This window comes from Nicotiana attenuata, chromosome 4 (assembly GCF_001879085.1).
Source record: "Nicotiana attenuata strain UT chromosome 4, NIATTr2, whole genome shotgun sequence".
In the NCBI taxonomy this organism is placed as follows: domain Eukaryota; kingdom Viridiplantae; phylum Streptophyta; class Magnoliopsida; order Solanales; family Solanaceae; genus Nicotiana; species Nicotiana attenuata.
In genome coordinates this window covers 6,403,198-6,425,329 of record NC_031992.1, presented here as the reverse complement: position 1 = coordinate 6,425,329, position 22,132 = coordinate 6,403,198, and the positions used below count along the sequence as shown (strand labels likewise).

Below are 22,132 nucleotides of genomic sequence, written 5' to 3'. Positions count from 1 at the left end.
ACAAAGTATTGCGTGGAATGATCCTATAGGCTAAAAAACTTAGGACCACTCCCTTACATTCCTGTCTAAAAATAAATTGAATATTGTATTTATCCAAACTGTTTTCTTCCCTTTTTAGACTGATTCGCTTAATTTAAGTTCGGTCGGGACCCACCGTTGTGGACCTCGAGGGGTGCCTAACACCTTCCCCTCAAGGTAATTTCGAGTCCTTACCCGATCTCTGGTGATGTAAACCGGTTATATAAGTTATTTGCTCTAGGTGCCCTAACGCACCTTAATCCGTTAGGTGGCGACTCTTCCAATTCCAATTCCCTACCCTCTCAGAAAGGAGTTGTCCCAGAAATGTTGGAACCCGATTTCGCGAGAAAAAGGGGGCGCGACAGCCCTCAATCGGCTGTGCCTATTTAATGTGCATTATTCGGGAGAGAGTGCATATTTAGGTAGTTGTTGAACAACATCATTCCTAACGTATATGAGGGATCAATACGAAGGGTTTAAAGGTGGGATTAGGGATAATGAAACCTTGGTGCGATCTGAGTGAGCTGTACTTAAGGCCAGCTAGCGTAATTCGGAAGAATATGTCTAGTATATTGTGGTAATTACTCGGGAGAGAGTTATGACAGTCAGAGTGCTCATGATCGGTAGAGAAGACTTAGGTAAATTTATAGAAGACGTAGCGGAAAGGATTCCGACAATAGGGGAAATCATAACCTTAGATCATTCCAATTCTTGTCCACAGCCCGTTCGTAGTTAATTATTATTTATTGCATTTTCATTACGTAATATTTAGTGATTAAACATCCAATTTGTTACTTAAATATTTCTGAAGATTGATTACGGGATTTGTGTGAGTCTAGTAGCTGTATTTAATAGGTTAATTCCCTGTGGGATTTGACTACAGACTTATTAACCGGAATATATATTGCAACGACTGCTTAGTCCTTTTTATAAGGTATAGTTCGGCGTGATCAATAACAGTAAGGCAAAATCTTATTTCGACATTAACTATACATTATTAGCTTTTCTTATGTGACAAACCGGTTGAGCTCTTAATTTGAATTTATTTGTCACGGTCCAAATCACACCTATCGTGATGGCACCTATTGCAATACTAGGCAAGCCGACAACCACAACAAATCACGCAATGCTTTAAGTTTGAAAACATAACAAAATAAGTTTACAAGCTCATAAATACTGATACGAAAATACTACGACACAATACAATATCCTCCCAAAATACGAGTGACATTGAGTACATGAGCATCTATACAATAACATGGTATGAAACAATGTCTAGGAAGATAGACTAGTATAATAAAAACTAAAAGATAAAGGAGGAGAGTCAAGATCTGAGGACGCCAAAGCAGTTACCTCGAGAATCTCCGAACTAATAAAGCTTCGAAATCAGCAACCACCGTTCCCGGAAATACTAGATATGTACACAAAGTGCAGAGTATAACGTGAGTACAACCAACTCAATAAGTAACAAGTCTAACATTTGCACTGAAAGTAGTGACAAGCTCAACAGGTACAACCCAAATAAAGAAATAACAGTACAAAAATATATGCATGCTTTCAAGTTCAACATTTAAAGCTCAAACAGGTAAAATAGGCCAAGTGTAACTGAAATGAGGAATGATACATCTCGATATTTACATGTCAATTATGTATGCCAACTGTAATGCCAAAATAGTGATGAAATCATATGCATACTCTCAAAGTATCAAATCACTATGTCCTCCCATTCCCTCAATCCTCACTGCCACTCACTCCTCATAGTCACTCAGTCCTCATAGTCACGCAATCCTCCCAATCACTCGGCACTCGGACTCACTAGGTACATGCGCTCACTGCTGATAAGTCAAACTCTGGAGGGGCGGATCAGGCCCAAACACTAAAATAAGCCAATCATGACATGAATCAATAAAGTCCGTTGCGTCGCGCAACCCGATTCCATAAATAACCTCACAATCAGGCCCTTGGCCTCACTCAATCATCAATTTCTCCAGTCTCTCAGGCTCACAAATATCATGAAAATCAGCCCAAACAATGATGATGTGATGTATCAATATACGGCAACAGAGACTGAGATATGATATGTAAATGATAAATGTGACTAAGTACATAATTATAAATTAAACAAGTAATTATCACGACCCGAATTTCCCACCATCGGGAGTCGTGATGGCGCCTACTAATGGGAGCTAGGCAAGCCAATTAATTTAATACTCCTCTTAACAACATGAACAATATGAAGACAGGCGAGACAATTAATATAAAAGCGGAAGTCTTAAAACATAAATAACTGAAAGCAAGTGCGGAAGTTCAAATATAACTCTACCCAGATCTGATGTCACTAACTTACGAACTACTAAAGAGTGCTAAAAACAAGTCTGAATAGAAGTACATCAATGTTTGTCTCGGTACAAGGAAAACAAACTAATAACATAGAAGGGACTCCGGCCTGCGAACGTCAGCTAGGCTACCTCGAAAGTCCCTGGACTGAAGTCAGCTCCCGATCAAAACCTACTGCTGAGGCCCAAAAGCTGCTCCTGGATCTGTGCAAAAAGATGCACAGAGTGTAGCATCAGCACAACCGACCCTATGTGCTGGTAAGTGCCTGGCCTAACCCCGGCGAAGTAGTGACGAGGCTAGACAGGACCTACCAAAAACAACCTGTGAAGATATATATGTATATACAAGTACAACGAAATAACAGCAGAAAATACCAATTAAGGCAGGGAGAGGACATGCTTAGGGGAAATACAGATGAAAATAACTTGTCAGAAGTAAACACGAAACTACATCAGATCTCATAATCTATATAAGTGGTCGGCGTGCCACACGATCCCATTTCATAGTATATAAGTGGTCGGCGTGCCACACGATCCCATTTCATAATATATAAGTGGTCGGCGTGCCACATGATCCCATTTCATAATATATAAGTGGTCGGCGTGGTCGGCGTGCCACACGATCCCATTTCATAATATATAAGTGGTCGGCGTGCCACACGATCCCATTTCATAATATATAAGGATTTCCCGGCAAGGGAACAAGTATCAATTCAACCCTCCCAGCAAGGGAGAATACAAATAAACAGTTAATTCCCGGCAAGGGAGCAACAACAATAACTTACACGTCCCGGCAAGGGAGTAATTACATCTCTTCCTCATTCGTTCATTTCTTACGTCTTAATCATTCGAGCCAATGCTCCAAGGAGATTACAAATCATGTTTTCTCTTCATATTGTTCACATTATATTGAATCCATCAATTAAACAAGGAAGAGTCACTATAGAATCCCAAATAAGCACAAGTAAGGACTCACGGTCATGCTAGACACTGGTGTATAGATACTCGTCACCATGCCTATACACCGTACTCAACATTTAGCAATTAGCAAATAATACTCTAGTCCTATTCCCTCAAACCAAAGTTAGATCAAACACTTACCTCAAATGCTCCAAACTCAACTCAAGCCTCTAGTATCGCTTTACCCTTCGTATTCACCACCAAACCGCTCGAATCTAGTCACAAATTACTTGAGTGTATCAACAAATGCTAATCGAATAAATTTGAATGCATGAAAAGTGAATTTCCCAAAGTTTTACTCAAAATTTCCCAAAACGCCCCCGGGCCTACGTGGTCAAAACCCGAGGTTCGAACCAAAACCCGATTACCCATTCCCCCATGAACTCAAATATGTAAGTTATTTTGGAATCGGACCTCGAATTGAGGTCCAAAACCCCCAATTTTAGAAAACCTAGGTTCTACCCTAAATTCCCAATTTTCCCATTAAAATCTTTGTTTTGAAGTTTGAATTTATGTTTAAAGATGTTAAGGGGTAAGGAAAATGAGTTAGAAATCACTCACCAATCGTTTTGGAGAAGAAGAATCGTTTGGAAAATCGCCTCTTGTGTTTTGGGTTTTGAAAAAGTGAGAAATGACTGAAAATCCCGACCTTTTATACTTTACTGAAGGCTCAGCGCGGACCGCACAAAAGTGCACCGCGCCGCGCCGAGGAACGGAAGAAAAAGTGACTCTCTGAAGCTACCCAGCGCGGACCGCACTGATTTGGTGCGCGGTCGCTCTGGTCGACTTACCCATTGGCCCTCTGAACCCAAGCCATGCGGACCGCATAGAAATGTACCGCGGCCGCGCGGCTTCCAGCGCTGACCGCGCGGAATTGACCGCGGGCGCGCTGGGGGCCTGCAACCCCTGAACCTGCAACTTCAGAATGTTTCTAAGCCTAAGACCTTCCGGGACCCACTCAAAACTCACCCGAGCCCTCGGGGCTCCAAACCGAACATGCAAATGAACTCATAAACATACTACGGACTCATCCGTGCGATGAAATCGCCCAATCAACATCATGAATCATCAAATTGGGCCTCAATACCCATGATTTCCTTCCAATTTCCACAGAACATCAAGTTTATATTGTGTAGCTCGCAACACGTCAAATGACGTCCAAATTTAACCAAACTTTACAACAATTATTTAGACCACATATAACACTTGTACCGGGCGTCGGAACCAAAATACGAGCCCGATACCACAGTCTTCTAAAAAAATATCACTTTCCAATTTCTTAAATTATTTTCAGAAAACAATTTCATGTAAAAATTCATTCCTCGGACTCGGGACCTCGGAATTTGATTCGGGGCACACCCTCAAGTCTCATATTTTCCTACATACCCTCCGGGACTGTCGAATCACGAATCCGGGTCCGTTTGCCCAAAATGTTGACCGAAGTCAAACTTAATCAATTAAAACATCAAAATTTTATTATCTTTCTCACAAATTCATATTTAAACGTTCCGGCTACGCGCCCGGACTGCGCACACAAATTCGAGGCAATCCCCAAGTGAGTTTTTCACGGCCTCAGAAATATAGAGTGAGTAGGAATACAGGTGATGACCCTTTGGGTCGTCACAGTAATTCAACAGCAACACGATCTCTATGGGTCCCAACAGTACCAGCATGTAGCCTAAGCATGATTTCTAATATGAGTCATAGCTCAATTTCTCTAACACGTATGGAAAATGAAAAGATTATTGAAATACACAGCTCCACGGAATTGATTGAGTCACAATTTCTACGGTTCACGCCCACACGCCCGTCACCTAGCATGTGCGCCACCTCCACACCAATCACATAACACGTAATTCAAGGGTTTCACACCCTCAGAACCAAGTTTAGAAGTGTTACTTACCTCAAGCCGTGCAAATCTCTATTCCAATAAGCCCTTGCCTCGCGAATTAGCCTCCGAATGCCTCGAATCTAGCTACAAATAATTCGATACAATCAACACAAGCTATAGGAATCAATTCCATATGAAAAATGCTAAGTTCATAATCACAGTCAAAAAGTCAACTCAAAATCCAACACCGGGGCCCACATCTCGAAATCCGATAAAAGTTATAAAATCCAAACACCCATTCAACCACTAGTCCAACCATACACAAAATTACTAAATTCCGACCATAACTCGACCCTCAAATTCTCGAATTAAAGTCTATGAAGTTTTTCTATAATTTCAAACTCACACACTTATTAAACGATGAAAACAATGATAGATTCACATGTATAATCCAATTTCGAGTTAGAATATTTTACCCCAACAATTTTCTTGAAAATTCCTCCAAGAATTGCCTCAATCCGAGCTCCCAAGGTCTAAAAAATGATAAAATCTCGGACCCCCCTTCCGTTTGTATTCTGCCTAGTGCTTTCGCACCTGCGGCCAATTTTTCGCTTCAGCGATACCGCTTTTGCAGTCAATCTTTCACTTCTGTGAACTCATGCCAGGCCCCTGACCTACGCACATGCGGTCCCAAGTCCGCACCTGCGTGTGCGCTTCTACGGACGACCTTCCGCTTCTACGGTCCAGCCCTCCAATTCCCTTTTTGCTTCTCGACAAACCTTCCGCACCTACGAGCTCACAGATGCGGGACACCCTTCGCACATGCGATCAACCAGTAGCCCAGCCAAACACGCACCTGCGATTCCTGAGCAGCTTCTGCAGGGTCGCACCTATGGAAAAACCCTTCGCAGGTGTGATTGCACCAGAACTGAAGCTCCAGCATTTTCCCTAAGTCCAATTCTCAACTCGAATTCAATCGGAATCAAATCCGAGGCCCCCAGGACCTCAACCAAATTTACCAACAAGTCCTAAAACATGATAAAAACTTAGTCGAGACCTCAAGTCACTTCAAACAATATCAAAAATACGAATCGCACCCCAATTCAAGCCTACTGAAAACTAGTGAATTCCAACTTCTACAATCGATGCCGAAACCTAGTAAATCAACTCCAATTGAACTCAAATTTGTACACAAATAATAAATGGCATAATGCACCTATTCCAACTTTCGAAACCAAAATCCGAGGCTGTTAACCACAAAGTCAACTCTCGGTCAAACTTCTCAACTTTTCAAACTTCTAATTTTCCAACTTTCATCATTTCAAGCCAAAATCACTTACAGACCTCCAAATCAATATCCAGACACACTCCTAAGTCCAAAATCACCGTACTGAGCTATCAGAACCATCAAAACTCAATTCCGGAGTCGTTTACATATAAGTTAACATCCGGTCAACTCTTTCAACTTAAGCTTCCAATCTTGGGACTAAGTGTCTCAATTCATTGTGAAACATCCCCATAACCAAACCAATTACCCCGGCAAGTCACATAACAATAAATGAGCATAGAAAAAGCTGTAAATAGGGATGAGGCTATAATACTCAAAACAACATGCCGGGTCATTATATTCACCCCCTCTTAAACAAACATTCGTCCTCGAACGGGTCTAGAATCATATCTGGAGTCACAAATAGGCATGGATATCTACTCCGCATCTGACACTCGGTCACCCAAGTAGCCTCCCTGACTGGCTGGCCTCTCCAGTACACTTTCACTGAAGTTATGTTCTTTGACCTCAACTTTTGAACCTGTCGATCCAAAATGGCCACCGGCTCCACATCATAAGTCAAAATTACCATCCAACTGAATCATGCGGAAATCCAAAATATAAGACGGATCACCAACATACTTCCAGAGCATGGAAACATGAAATACTGGATGAACACTCGATAGACTAGGAGGCAATTCAAGCTAATAAGCCACCCCTCCAATCCTCTCAAGTACCTCAAAAGGCCCAATATACCGAGGGCTCAACTTGCCTTCCTTCCCGAACCTCAAAACACCATTCATAGATGAAACTCTGAGTAATACATTCTCCCACACTATGTAAGCAACATCATGAACCTTTCGATCGGCGTAACTTGTATGTCTAGACTGTGCCGTGCGAAGCCGATCCTGAATCAACTTGACCTTGTCCAAAGCGTCCTGAACTAAGTCATTACCCAATATCCTAGCTTCGCCCGGCTCAAACCAACCCACCGGAGACTGACATCGTCTCCCATACAAAGCATCATACGGAGACATCTGAATGCTCAATTAGTAATTGTTGTTGTAAGCAAACTCTGTAAGTGGTAGAAATTGATCCCAAGAACCCCCAAATCTATGACACACGCGCGTAATATATCTTCCAATATCTGAATGGTGTGCTCGGACTGCCTGTCCATCAGAGGGTGAAATACTGTACTCAACTCAACTGGTGTGCCTAACTCTCGCTGTACTACTCTCCAAAAACTACGATGTAAACTGTTTGCCCCGATCTGAAATGATAGACACCGGAATACCGTAAAGGTGAACAATCTTGTAGATATAGATCTCAGCCAACCGCTCCGAAGAATAAGTAGTCCCAAATGGAATGAAATGCGCGGACTCGGTCAACCGATCCACAATCACCCAAATAGCATCAAACTTCCTCGAAGTCAGTGGGATCCCAACTACAAAATCCATGGTAATACGCTCCCACTTCCACTCCGGAATCTCAAGCCTCTGAAGTAATCTACTCGGTCTCTGATGCTCGTATTTCACTTGTTGATAATTTAGGCACCGACCGTGATGGAGGCTGGTCTGATAAGGTTGGGTCCTAGGCTACTATCGATTATTGTTGTGTCCACACTATTATTTTATTTTTCATAGTATCGGGCTTTATTCACTGGTTTTTGTTGTTATTTCTCATCTGTTTTTTGGTTCTTATGCTGTTGTTATTGCACATAAGGTTCTGCTGATGGTACTAACATTTTGTCTCTCTCTTGTCTCTTTTCGTTTTCTTGAGCTGAGTGTCTTTCGAAAACAGACTCTCTATCCTTCGGGGTAGAGGTAAGGTTTGCGTACATTTTACCCTCCCCAAACCCCACTTGTGCGAACGTACTGGGTTTTTGTTATTATTGTTGTTGTTGTTGATAATTTAGGCACCAAGCTACAAACTCCACTATATCCTTCTTTACCCTTCTCCAACGATAGTGCTGCCTCAAGTCCTGATACATGTTTGTGGCACCCGGATTAATGGAATACCGCGAACTGTGGGCCTCCTTAATAATCAACTCACGCAGCCCATCTACATTGGGTACACAGATCTGACCCTGCATCCTCAACACCCTATCATCCCCAATAGTAACCTCCTTGGCATGTGACGACCCGACCCGTCGTCTCAGGTGTTACTGCTTCGTTTCTCCCATTTTATGTTTCCTTATGTTTCGTTATCGGTATGTGGTGTATTAGAGTTGATTTGGATTGGTTTTGATAAGAAGTGAGACACTTAGTCTCTTTAAGGAAGGCTTAAGTTGGAAAAGTCAACGGGGACGTTGACTTATGAGTTAGAAGGCTCGGATGTGATTTCCGGTGATTCGGTTAGCTTCGGGAAATGATTTGTGACTTGGGAGTGCGATCGGAATTGATTTTGGAGGTCCGGTGTAGAATTAGGCTTGAATTGGCGAAGTTAGTATTTTGGCGAATTCCGGTTGATAGGTGAGATTTTGATCCGAGGGTCGGAATGGAATTCCGAGAGTTGCTGTAGCTTCGTTAGGTGATTTTGGATATGTGTGCAAAATTTCAGGTCATTCGGAGGTGTTTTGGTCGGGCTTTTGATCGAATGCGTAATTCGGAAGTTTTTAAAAAACTTAGGCTTGAATCCCATGTGATTTGATGGTTTTAGCGTTGTTTGAAGTGTTTTGAGGATTGGAACAAGTTTGAATAAGGTATTAGGATGTGTTGGTGTTTTTGGTTGAGGTACCGGGGGCCTAGGGGTGAATTCGGGTGGTTAAATGGAAGGATTTTGGAGTTAATTGCAGGTTCAACCTTGCTGGTATCTGTTGGTTTCGCACCTGCGGTTATGGGACCGCAGGTGCGGTCTCGCTGAAGCGATTGGAAGATGTGCAGAAGCGGAAGTCTTGGCCCTTGCCAGATTCCGCAGGAGCGGAAGGAGGACCGCATAGGCGGCCTTGCAGAAGCGAGCTAGGCCTCGCAGGAGCGAAATTTGGAACCCTGGTCAGGTTCCGCAGAAGCGGAGCATTGGATCGCTTAAGCGGTCCCGCAGATGCGATTGGGGACCGGAGAAGCGAAAGGTTGCCTTAAGTGAAAGGTCCGCAAAAGCGGACGTCGACCGCATAAGCGGAAGCCGCAAAAGCGGTACTGGAACCGCGAAAGCGAAATGCCTGGCAGTTAAGTGAAATTAATCATCTTCGCGAATTTTTGAAAGAACAACATTTCGGACTTCGGACTAAGGAGATTTTGGGCGATTTTTGAAGAGGGTTTCGAGGGCTATCATCGGGTATGGATTCTTGGACTTAGATTATGATATTTTTATGTATAAACATGGATTAACACTGAAAACCCAAGGAATTAAAGGGTAAAAATGGAGGTTAGGGCTTGAAACTTAAGAAAGTTAAACTAGGGATTTGAGGGGTCAAACGAACTCCGATTTTGGTGAATTTTATATGTATGGACTCGTGGCGAGACGAGGAATCCGGTGATGTGAATTTCATAATTTTTCGAGAAGCGGGCCCGGGGCTCGGGTTTTGCTAGTTTCGAGATTCTTGCTAATTTTCGATTGTTTTCGTTTGGGTAGTGTTCCCTTAGCATATTGTGATGTATTCGCTCTGATTTTGGTTAGATTCGACGCGCGTGGAGGCCGATTCGAGGGGCAAAGGCGTCGCGAGCTAGGGATTTCACCGGTTCGAGGTGAGTAATACTTGTAAATGATATCCTGAGGGTTTGAAACCCCGGATTTGCACATCATAGTGCTGTATTGTGGTGACTTGCATGCCAAGTATGAGCGTGGGGTAGAGCACCGTTGGGGATTGTGACTTGGTCCTCTCGGTTGTTGATTTTACTGCGTAATTGACTGAAACCTACTTGATTCTATCGTGATTTAGGTTTATTGTCATGTTTTGGGCTTCGTGCCGATTATTTGAATCCTTTAGGGATTGTTATCACTGTTTTCATGACACTTAGCATATAATAGATTTCAGTCCTGAGTTAAACCCTGTTTTGAAATGTGCAGTCATATTGCTAAAGTTTAAAGACTTAAATTGCCTTTTTCTGATGTTTTGAGTTAAAAGCTATTACTTGACATTGACCGAGTGGCTCATTTGCATGTTCTGGACTGAGGATGGATCGGGCTGCACGCCGCAGCGATGCTATGATGATATTGCGCTTGGGCTGTAGGAGCCCCTCCGGAGTCTGAACCCCCACAGTGAGCACGGGTACCCAAATGGATCGGGCTGCACGCTGCAGCGGTCATATGCATTGCATTGCATTCGTGCATTGGTTCCTGTTTGTAATACGTGTCATGACATTCAGCACTCTCATTTCATTGGCATTCAAGCTACTTCTTGCACTGTTTACCAGACGCCCTGGTGTTAATTGTTAGTGGAGTGCTGTGGCCGAGGGGCTGACTTATGTGCGGACTTGCACTATCTGATTACGCATTCATTTGCTTGACTGTTGGAAAAGGATATTTTCAAAAGAGGTATTTAAACTGAGCCAGATATTTTCTAAAGGATTTGTCACGGTTTTTACTGTTTTCTCAAAGGGTTGTACTGTCCTATATAGCATGATGGAGTGCTCTTACGTGATTTTTTGTCTCTCAGTTATTATTTACTCTTATTACCTCTAAGTTGGAAGTACTCACTTACTCCCTGCACCTCGCGTGCAGTTGCAGGTAATGTTCACCCGGTAGCGGGTGATTAGCGGACTGAAGGTATTACTAATGTAGCTGAGCAAGGTGACCGCCAGCGTTCGCGACACCATACTTCATCTTTTGGATTCCAGATTTCATTTTATATATATATATATATATGACCCTGTAGTTGTGTTCCTACTTCATAGATGCTCGTGACTTGTGACACCCCGGTCGGGTAGTAATTAATAGTTTCTAATGCCATTAAGTTGTATCTTCTATTCATTTATGTTTAATAATTGTTAGTGAAAGGATTTGGGTTAGTTGGCTGACCTTGTCTTCACGAGAGGCGCCATCACGATCGGGTATGGGAATTAGGTCGTGACATGGCATCACCATGCTGAACCGCGTCCTTAAGGACAAGCAAACGGGGATCATCATATTGACACTCTCTGATGCGATCATATAAGAAAGACCGAGAAACCACACAAGCTAAAACCCGACTGTGCTCTGAAACATCTGATCTCACGAACTGATTGGCAAGGCCTGAACATCTGATGCAAGCAGTCTCTCACCAACAAGAATAAAGGCAAGGCTACCCATACTCGCTGCCTTTCTACTCAAGGCATCGACCACCATATTGGCCTTCCCGGGATGATACATAATGGTAATATCATGGTCCTTTAGTAGCTCCAACCATCTCTGCTGCCTCAAATTTAGATCCTTTTGTTTTAACAAGCGCTGGAGACTTCGATGATCCTTAAATACTTCAAGAGACACACTGTAGAGATAGTGCCTCCAAATCTTCAATGTATGAATGATGGCTGCCAACTCCAAACATGAACATGTAGTTCTTCTCATGGGGCTTCAACTGGCGCGAAGCATATGCAACCACTCCACCCCCTACATGAAGACACACCCAATACCAATCCGAGAAACATCACACTACACTGTATAAGAACCCGATGCCGAAAGCAAAACTAGAGTTAGAGTTGTGGCCAAGGTAATCTTGAGCTTCTAAAAGCTCTCCTCACATTCATCTGACCACCTGAATGGAGCACCCTTCTGGGTCAATTTGGTCAAAGGTGTTGTAATGGACGAGAAACCTTCTCCAAAGCGACGATAATAACTGGCCAAGCTGAGAAAACTTTGAATCTCAGTAGCCGAAGACGGTCTGGGCCAATTCTGAACCACATCTATCTTCTTTGGATCCACTTCAATCCCTTCACTCGACAACACCTGCCCCAAAAACGCCACCGAACTGAGTCAAAACTCACACTTAGAGAACTTGACATAAAGTTTCTCCTCCCTTAACCTCTGTAGTACAATCCTTAAATGTTGGGCATGCTCCTCCTGGCTACGTCAGTACACAGGATATTATCAATGGATACTATGACAAACAAATCAAGATATGGCTGGAATACACTGTTCATCAGATGCATAAATGTTGTTGGGGCGTTGGTCAACCCAAAAGACATCACAAGGAATCATAGTGACAAATAACGAGTCCTGAATGTTGTCTTTAAAAATTCTGAGTCCCGAATTTTCAAATGGTGATACCTAGACCTCAATCAATCTTAGAGAACACCCTCGCTCCCTAAAACTGGTCAAATAAATCATCAATACGTAGTAAATGATACATATTCTTGACTATAACTTTGTTCAACTACCTATAGTCGATGCACATCCGCATAGTACCATCCTTCTTCTTCACAAACAGAATCGGTGCACCTCAAAGCGACAGACTAGGCCAAATGAACCCCTTATCAAGAAGTTCCTGAAGTTGTTCTTTCAATTCTTTCAACTCTACTGGTGACATACGATACAAAGGAATAAAAATGGGCTGAGTGCCTGACACTAAGTCAATACCAAAATCAATATCCCTGTCGGGTGGCATACTCGACAGGTCTGCATGAAACACATCTGGAAAGTCTCGCACTACCAGAATAGAATCAATAATAGCAGTATCAGCACCAACATCTCTCACAAAGACCAAATATGACAAACATCCCTTCCCAACCATCCGTTGGGCCTTCAAATATGAAATCACCCTGCTGGGAACATAATCTAGAGAACCTCTCCACTCGATCCTTGGCAACCCCAACATCGCCAACGTCACGTTCTTAGCGTGACAATCTAGAATAGCATGACACGGAGATAACCAATCCATACCCAAAATCATGTCGAAATCAACCATACTAAGTAATAAGAGATCAACTCTAGTCTTCAATCCTCCAATAGTCACCACACATGACCGATACACACGGTCCACAATAATAGTATAGCCCACCAACGTAGATACATGAACAGATAGAACTAAGGATTCACGGGGCATATCCAAATAACGAGTAAAGTAAGATGGCACATAGGAATAAGTAGAACCAGGATCAAATAATGTGAAGCATCTCTGTGGCACACTGAAACGATACCTGTGGTCACTTATCTGAAGCAACGGCCTCTGGACTAGTAGGAATAGCATAGAATCGAGCTTGACCACCACCTAATCGGCCTCCCTCTCTAGGGCAACCTCTAGCTGCCTGAGCCCCACCCCGATCCGGCTGGGCGGGTGGTGAAGTAACTGGTGTGGAAGTCATCAGCCTGACCCATCTGCTGAACAGGACCTCCAAAATGATGGGGACAGTATCTCCACACATGCCCAAACTCCTCGTACTCGAAGCAATTACCCATTGGTGATGGGGACTGAATCGAGCCTTGGGAACCAGAATGACTACTAGAAGGACCTGGCACGTATGAACCCTGAACCGATGGAGCACGGGATGAACTCTTAGCTGAGAGAGCACTAAGAGATGACTGACACGGACGAGCACTGTATGAACTATGGCTAGCTGATGCACCACGATGAACCTGACGAGCCATCTGAACGGGCTTATAAGGACGACCCCTGCTGTGGTAGGACTGCCCCGGAAGGAACACCGCTGAAACCACCTGAACCACGAGGCCTCTTGACCTCCCTCTCCTCACGCTCCTGACTACGGAAAAACTCTAGTCGTCGACCAATATCAACCAACTCGTCGAACCTAGAACCTGATGCATTCTCCAGAGTCATAACAAAACGCAACTGATAGCTGAGGCCATCAATGAACCTCCTAATCCTTCCCCTCTCAGTGGGAACCAACCAAATTTCGTGACGAGCCAACTCTGAAAATCTCATACTAGGTCACAGACATACCCTCCTGGCGTAGCTGCTCAAACTGCCTACATAACTCCTCTCTGCGGGTCGGTGGCACAAACATATCTAAGAAGAGAACGGAGAACTCGTGCCATGAAAGTGGTGCAGCATCGGCTGGCATGTTCCGCTCATAAGCCTCCCACCATCTTAAGGCTACCCCCATCGGCTGGAAAGTAGTAAATGAGACCCCACTAGTCTCCAAAATACCCGTCGTGCGATCCGTTGGCACCGATCCAAGAAATCCTGAGTATCCTCTGACTCAGCCCCACTGAATGTTGGATGCTTGAGCCTCCTAAATCTCTTTAGTCTCTTCTGCTCCTCATCACTCATAACGGGACCCATCTGGGCCTAAGCAACTGCAACCGGCGGGACTGGTAGTACCCCAGTGACGAATAGTATTATATTAAAAGCACGAAGACCCTTAGCGAAATGTCATTCGTCTTTTTTACACTCTAAAAATATATTTTATATTGGACACATTGTAATTTAAGTTACTTTCTTATTATTTAGGACACTTAAATCTCCTAAAATTTTAATGATTAAATATTTTCTTATTAAACCAAATAAGAACTCCTAATTTTTAGCCTTTAGCTATTATTACATATTGATTAATACGTGTGTATATATTACCGTCCAATAAAATACTATAAATGAAATAATATTTACATAGAATGAAAGTCTAGAATTTAAAAATAACCTTTTTCTTTTTATTTCAAACTTGATCTTTATCATTAAAAAATAAATATTACAAGAAACACTTCATTTAGTAGATATTTAATCACTTTTTTAATATTTAGAAGCTTAAAATTAATTAAAATTTACTTATTTATTTGTTTCTCATTTGAACCACGTAGAGAGTTATAATATTATAGCTTTATTAGATTTCTCTTTGTGTATGTTTACACTTAAATTATATATAAATGATAAAAAATAGATAGAGGAAAAATAAAAGATTTAAGAAAGAAGAGGTACGGATTCTTGTACAATAACATAAATAGTTCATTTTTTAAAAATATACAAGACTTCTTCACCAATAAAATTATTCAATATTATACTTTTAACTTTTAAAATTTCTAAATGCATTATTACAATTATGCGGATTGTGGAACATAAATCAATAATAGGCACAAAAATAACAAGATAATTTATGATATCTTTAATTTTAATCCATGATACATTTAGCTAAATATGAGTGGGTTCATTAGCTAGCTTAACTAGCTTGCTTTATTTTTTAAATATTTTTTTGTTTATTATTGTACTTTGATTTTGTGTTTATTTAAAGTTCGTATATTATTAGTTGACTGCTTATATATTGTAAGTTGTATCCTTCAAGATTATTTAGATTTTCAAGGTTATTGTCGTGAAACTAAAATTATGAAATTACAAACCTGGAATAAATGTTAAGTTGAATTATTGATGATTGAGGACTTCTTAGATAATTTCTTCAATTATTGAGTTAGTTATACACAACCAATAGTCATGACTATCTTTAGGAACTTATATTTTTATTTTATAACTCAATACTATTTAAAAAAATTGTACTCATTAAACAGGATTCAAGCGCATCGCGTGTACCCTAAGCCTAGTTTATATATATAGTGAGGACCTCTTAAATATTTTACGAGCCCCCCTAAAATCACAAAAGCTGGATAGTAGTTAGTTTGTAGAAGTGCTTAAGTACCTTTGATTTTTTTTTTTTTTTTAATCTGATCTACTAAAAAAAAAATATTTTTTTATTTTATTTTTTAAATAATACTCCCGTAATGCTCAAATAGTGAGTCTAAATTGGCTTTGATTAGTTGATGTCGTCGTCTAAATTGGCTTGATTAATTATTTAATTTGAACCTACACTTGTTAAGCCACAATGAAGCCTTGTGGCGTGGATCACGTGAGCACTAGCCTTGAGTATTAAGGCAAAAAAATTCGCACCAAATGTATGTCCAGATGCATTGCGTCGAAAATGCTACGCATCTCATTCGCGCTTACCGCCTTTTTTCCGTTTTAATTTATGCAATGTTATTTTATTCACTCAAACTTATATTAAATATATATTATAACATTTTATCCCTCAATAAGGCCAGGCAAGCATGTTAACCTGGTGTGTGCTTATTCTCCCTTATTAATAGAGAGAAAATATCAATATGAATAGACTAAAAATTTTAAATTAAATTTTATCAAATATAACATAAATCTAATAAGAAAATATTGCTTCATCGTATGAAACGTAGGGAGTAAATTTTTGAAAATGCGAAAATTATGATAATATCTGTTAGACGTGAGAAGCATGTTGTAACACGTTACAAAAGTTAAAGATGTCCTAGTCAAACACTACATCCAGAACCTTCCCCCTAATAATAATAAAATAATTCCAATAATAGCTGTCCATGTATTTGCGTACCTAATTCCTCCTCAACCTCTTTGCCGCCTCTTATGGTTATAACTCATCTACCGTTAAATATCTTAAGGTAAATTAATCTTAGCCGTCCGATCCTTCTGTATTCTCAATAAATTACGACCTCCTCCTGTCATTCATACCTACCTTTTCCTTCTATGCCCAATCTCTGTGTTCTCGAGATCTCTTCTGCGTAGCTTAGCTTCCTCAAATTTCATATTCAGATCTGTGTAGATCGTTCTTCGATCTACCTTTTGAATATGGTTTTGCTTTATTTCCCTAAAAGCTTGGCGATTGACCAATGGAGCGCTGGAATCGTTCGATTTCCGTCAACGTGTTTCCGCCGGTTGACGAGGAGCTGTAGATCTGATGCTTTTCGCAATGGTTCGATGGAGCTGAGCATCAGATCTCTTTGGTCTTCAGAGATTTGTTGAGGTTGGAGCAGTAATTTGAGCAACCGAGGTGTTATTTTACCGAGGCTTCAACCGTTGTTTGCTAGAGCTTTATCGGTGAGCTAAATATGCTTGTTGGGTTTGTTTATTTGGAGAAGATGTGTTAAGCAATGTATGTTTGTTGAAAACAAGCTAATCCTTTTACATATTGCAGATCTGAATAGAGATGCAAGGACTATTGAATCGGTGCTGCCGTTGTTTTGCATCAAACGGTTTAGACTGGTAATCTTCGATCGAGGGTTGAATCAGCTAGCGTGATGGTGTATTTAAGGTTATAATAGTTTAATTTATTGTCTACAATTATTTAAATGGCTCATACGCATTAGTTTTTATTTATTTATGCACGCATATGTACGAGAGGATGAAAGATTGAGCGACGTTGTGAGTTATGAGAGGAAAAAGTGAGGTATTTATTGTCATGTTACCAGGCCTTTGCCATGTTGGGTGCGCTCGCATGGCAGGTCAAAAGTACATAATAAAAGTATTTATTTTGTGTGTTGGAGAGGAGAAGGCACGGGGTTTTGCCCGGCTCTCCTCTCTTTGTGTGTCTCGTGTCCTTTTTGGCTCTGCTCTTTCTTTTTTCCTGCGTCCAACAGCTTTGCGTCGATCAGTGGTTACTTGTCGTTGAATAGGCCTTGGGATTACTGTTGTGTATTTTGTAGTCAGGCCTATTCAAAGACAAGTAACTCATGTTGATTTGCTATATGCTCCACGGCGATGGATACAAGCAACGTTTCTACTTCAGCACTCCACTAGAGGTACAATATCAATTCTCTTAGTTGAAGTTAAACTTTCACATTTTCTATAAAATTTATCAATTCTAAACTGATTGCCTTAATTATCACCTTCACCAACTTATAGTCATATAAAAGCTTCTAAACAGCAATTCTGGAAAATTTTTACAGAGGCTGAAATGGTCACAGGTTGGAATTTTATGTTAAGCACACCTGCACCTCTATGGAAGTAACTTTAGAATATATTTTGGCCGCTGTTAAGTGGCTTGCGAAGTCGCCAAATTTTTATCCAGAGCACCTCATAGTGTTCCCAGTAAGTGGTTTAAAAAATTTTACGCTCCTAAATAACACCTTAATGCATGATGTCACATAAAAATGGAGATTACACCTTTATTGGTTATGGTAAGCTTATGTTTTATTTAATAAAAACTGAAAATGGGACCATCTAATAGTTGTGATTGGGCACGGAGCATAAAATTAGAATTGGTATTGCATAGTTGTATCTGAACTGTGTATTGTTCTCTATTTAGGTTCGATCTCATTGTTTAATCTTAAATTTTCCCCAGATATTAAAGAGACTAATCAGTAGTGATATTGGAATTTTATTTATCCATATGCTGGATAAAACAGCGAAATTTAACAAGCTGTCATCTTATGAAATGTTGCGGAAAACCATTGTATTGGCATCACAAAATCTCGCGAAACGTGAATTTTCCGTTTTCATTATTTCTGCATATTCAACTTAAATCGGGATTCTTTTACACATACCTATTCTTTGATTACTTGGTCAATAATACTTTGTTATTTAGTGTTCATGAGTTACTCTTTCTTTGGTAAGAGTCTAGTCGGAGCTTAGCTGTGTTCTCCTTGTCGATGATGTAATAGTTTCATTCCAATGGAAGTTCTTTGTTATGGTACCCCTGTTGTAGTTTTTTTGGAGGGGGGTACCTTGTGTAGCCAGGTTTGGAACTTTGACCTTAAAAATAATTCAGTGTAAACCGTTAGAGTTGATGCATATCGCAACCCTTCCTAACCATCCGGTGGGCCTTCAAAAATAAAATCACTCTATTGGGAACATAATCCATCAAACCTCGCCACTCAATACGTGGTACCCCGGCATAGCCAACATCACTGTCTTAGCGTGACAGTACAGAATAGCGTGACACGAAGACAACCAATCCATATCCAATATCACATCAAAATCAACCATACTAAGCAACAAAAGATCCCCTCGGGTCTCCAAACCCCCAATAGTCACCACACATGACCGATATATGCGATCCACAACAATAGCATTGCCCACCGGAGTAGATACACGAACAGATGAAACAAGAGACTCGCGGGGCGTATCCAAATAATAAGCAAAATATGATGACACATATGAAAAAGTAGGAACCAGGATCACATAATACAGAGGCATCCTCGTGGCAAACTGAGATAATGCCTATGATCACAACATCTGAAGCAATAACNACTTATTTCTTGTCATATTCAACTTAAATACGGGAGTTCTTTTACACATACCTATTCTTTGATTACTTGGTCAATAATACTTTGTTATTTAGTGTTCATGAGTTACTCTTTCTTTGGTAAGAGTCTAGTCGGAGCTTAGCTGTGTTCTCCTTGTCGATGATGTAATAGTTTCATTCCAATGGAAGTTCTTTGTTATGGTACCCCTGTTGTAGTTTTTTTGGAGGGGGACCTTGTGTAGCCAGGTTTGGAACTTTGACCTTAAAAATAATTCAGTGTAAACCGTTAGAGTTGATGCATATCAAATGATGATGGGTGGCTGTGCCTTCCAATAAGCTGGAGGCGCATTGGTGCTGGCTGAAGTTGAAATTTTTGGTGCTGCGCTCGACGTATACGCCGCTTCTAGTTAATGTGAAGCTTTGTTTACTCTTGTCCATCAACAAATGGAGCTGCTGCTGCTGTTGAAGATTTGTTAGCTTGTGTTTGTGGTGCTTCCTGCATGAGGTAATTTCTCCGCGATGTCACTTTGGTGAGGAATTTGTGAGACTCTAAGCTTGTTGCGGTTGCTGGTCTGAATCTATGGTTTTCATTATGTTTTGAAGCTGTGGTCTGCGTGATCAGCAAGTTAACATCGCTTGGTTTTACAAGCCTTCATCCAAGATGAAGTGTTGACTGAAGATGTCAGAGCTTGTTGCTGTTGCTGGTTTTGATCTGTGGTTATCATTGTATTTTGAAGCCGTGCTTTTGTGTAATCAGCAAAAGTATCAACACCTGTTGGTTTTGCAAGCAGGTTCATCAAACATGAAGTGTCTGACAGAAGATGTCAGTCTGTATATCCAAAGGAATTTAAAGAAAGCGTATTTTCTGTGCCTTCAATAATTTCTAATTGGAAAAGTGAAGCTAGCTCGTTTGTAGAGTTGATCTGCTATTTCTCTTTGGAAGTATTTTCTCAGGAAAACGTTGTAGCAAGCAACTGATATGTAGTCTCGAACTGTGTTCTTCTTGTGCTTTCTGGCGTTCTGAGGTAATTCATTTTGTTTTCATCTAAAGACTGTATAATTTTCTGCACTTTTATTATGTGGTAGAATTTTCTCACACCCAGTGCTCTTGCACATTTACAAAATATCGTTGTCCTGTAGAATCTCATTATTAGCTATACGTTTTTTTTTTTGTAAAATTTATTTTAATTTTAGCTGTATGTTTTTGATATCTGTGAGCATATTTAAATTTTCTCTCCTTGCAGGGCATGGATAATTGCCTGCCTCCAAACTGGAGCGTTTCTCATGTTTGTAAGGATGTTAAAGACAGTTGCAGTTTTTACACTGGCAGTGTGCTGTTGCGAATCTGCCGGTTCGACAGTGTCTAGTTAGAAGATTCTCTCTTTAGTATAGAGATACTGTTGGAGACACCGTCAATTCCACTTGATAATTTGATAATTTGGTTTCAGATGGGCTTTGTATTTATTAGTAGAAGAGAACTTGCATGCAGGATACATTGTTGCAATGTTTCTTGACCGAGTATGGTTTGGGTGTTGTGGTAGTCTTGGCAGTACATGTTCATCTTTTTAAAAAGTTATTAAACTTGAGAATGTTTTAGATTTTATTATTATTATTATTATTATTTCATTGTGCAACCAGTCATTGTTAGCTACTAAATTAGAGTAGCTTCCTGGAATTACCATGGATCATTGGATGATCCTAACATTAGTGGCTATGTTGATGTTAATGCATTGCTTCTAATTCTCGTCTCCGACAGATTAGTGATAAACACTGTTCCTATTTTTTACCACTATAACAAGGTAAAGGATTCTTCTATTCATCTTATTTAAAAAAGCAACTTTTCATATTTAATACTCCCTATGTTGCAATGTATATGAACTTATTTTCTGTGGAATGCTTCTCTCATGGAATTTTTTTTTATCTTTATATGAGTATTTATACCCACACAAAAAGGTTTTTTCTCTTCTCTTAAACTTCTTGTCCCGTATAATTTAATTCTAATGTCACGAATTACTGTTTTGGATGGATCTAAGAGCTCGGTTTGTGGTTGAGCGCTCGATGCCATTGCATTCGAGAGGTCGGTGGTTCGAATCCACCTGGATCCCTAATGTGAACTGTAGACTGCAGGACTTTGATTTTTTTTTTTTGGTAACTAACACTGTTAAATTGCTCGTACGACCATGTAACTATAGATACTTTGAAACTAGTACGACCATTGGAAGATGTACCTTTTATTGGAAGTGTGGTGTTGTGTTTATTTCTCTTGATGTGGTTAATGTATTATCACATATTTGAAATATATTCTCCTGCAGCTGGTAATTGCAGTAATGGTACTAACATTTCAATGCTTAAATCTTCCTGCAGGTTGCTATTTCCGTATGGGTGATAACACCCCTAAAGGGCGGGTTGCTACTTCCATCAAATTTTCTTGATCACAGGAACATCTTTGAGGCTCAAAAGTATAAAATATTCAGTTGGAAGTACAATTTTTATGTCTAATAATGTAATCTTCATACTGTGGCACTAATTTTGATCTTCTTATTTCTCGATTGAGTTGTTACTATTAGGTATTGCTTTCTGAGCTAGTATTCTAACAGCTCACTTTTTAATTCTGGGATGATGTAAGCGTTGGAGTATTGTGGTTATACCTACAAAATGAATAAGAGTTCCATTTACTTAAAAGGCAGAATAGCCTATTAGACACTTGTACTTATACTGGTTTGTCATCCCGGTCCCTATACTTGATAGAGTTTAATCTAAACACTTCTACCTGATAAAAACGAGTGTCTCAAATCCTTCTGACGCCGCGTGTCTCTCAGTCGCGCTATGTCAGAATTCACATCAGATAAAAATATGCCAG

The 22,132-nt window shown here is 40.5% G+C and overlaps 1 long non-coding RNA gene across 1 annotated transcript; it reads left to right on the top strand.

Annotated features, from left to right (window-relative positions):
• On the top strand, nucleotides 16,713-20,902 carry LOC109224898. Its single transcript, XR_002067775.1, has 5 exons — nucleotides 16,713-17,126; nucleotides 17,224-17,827; nucleotides 19,563-19,777; nucleotides 19,876-20,297; nucleotides 20,517-20,902. It is a non-coding gene; the product is annotated as an uncharacterized LOC109224898 (long non-coding RNA).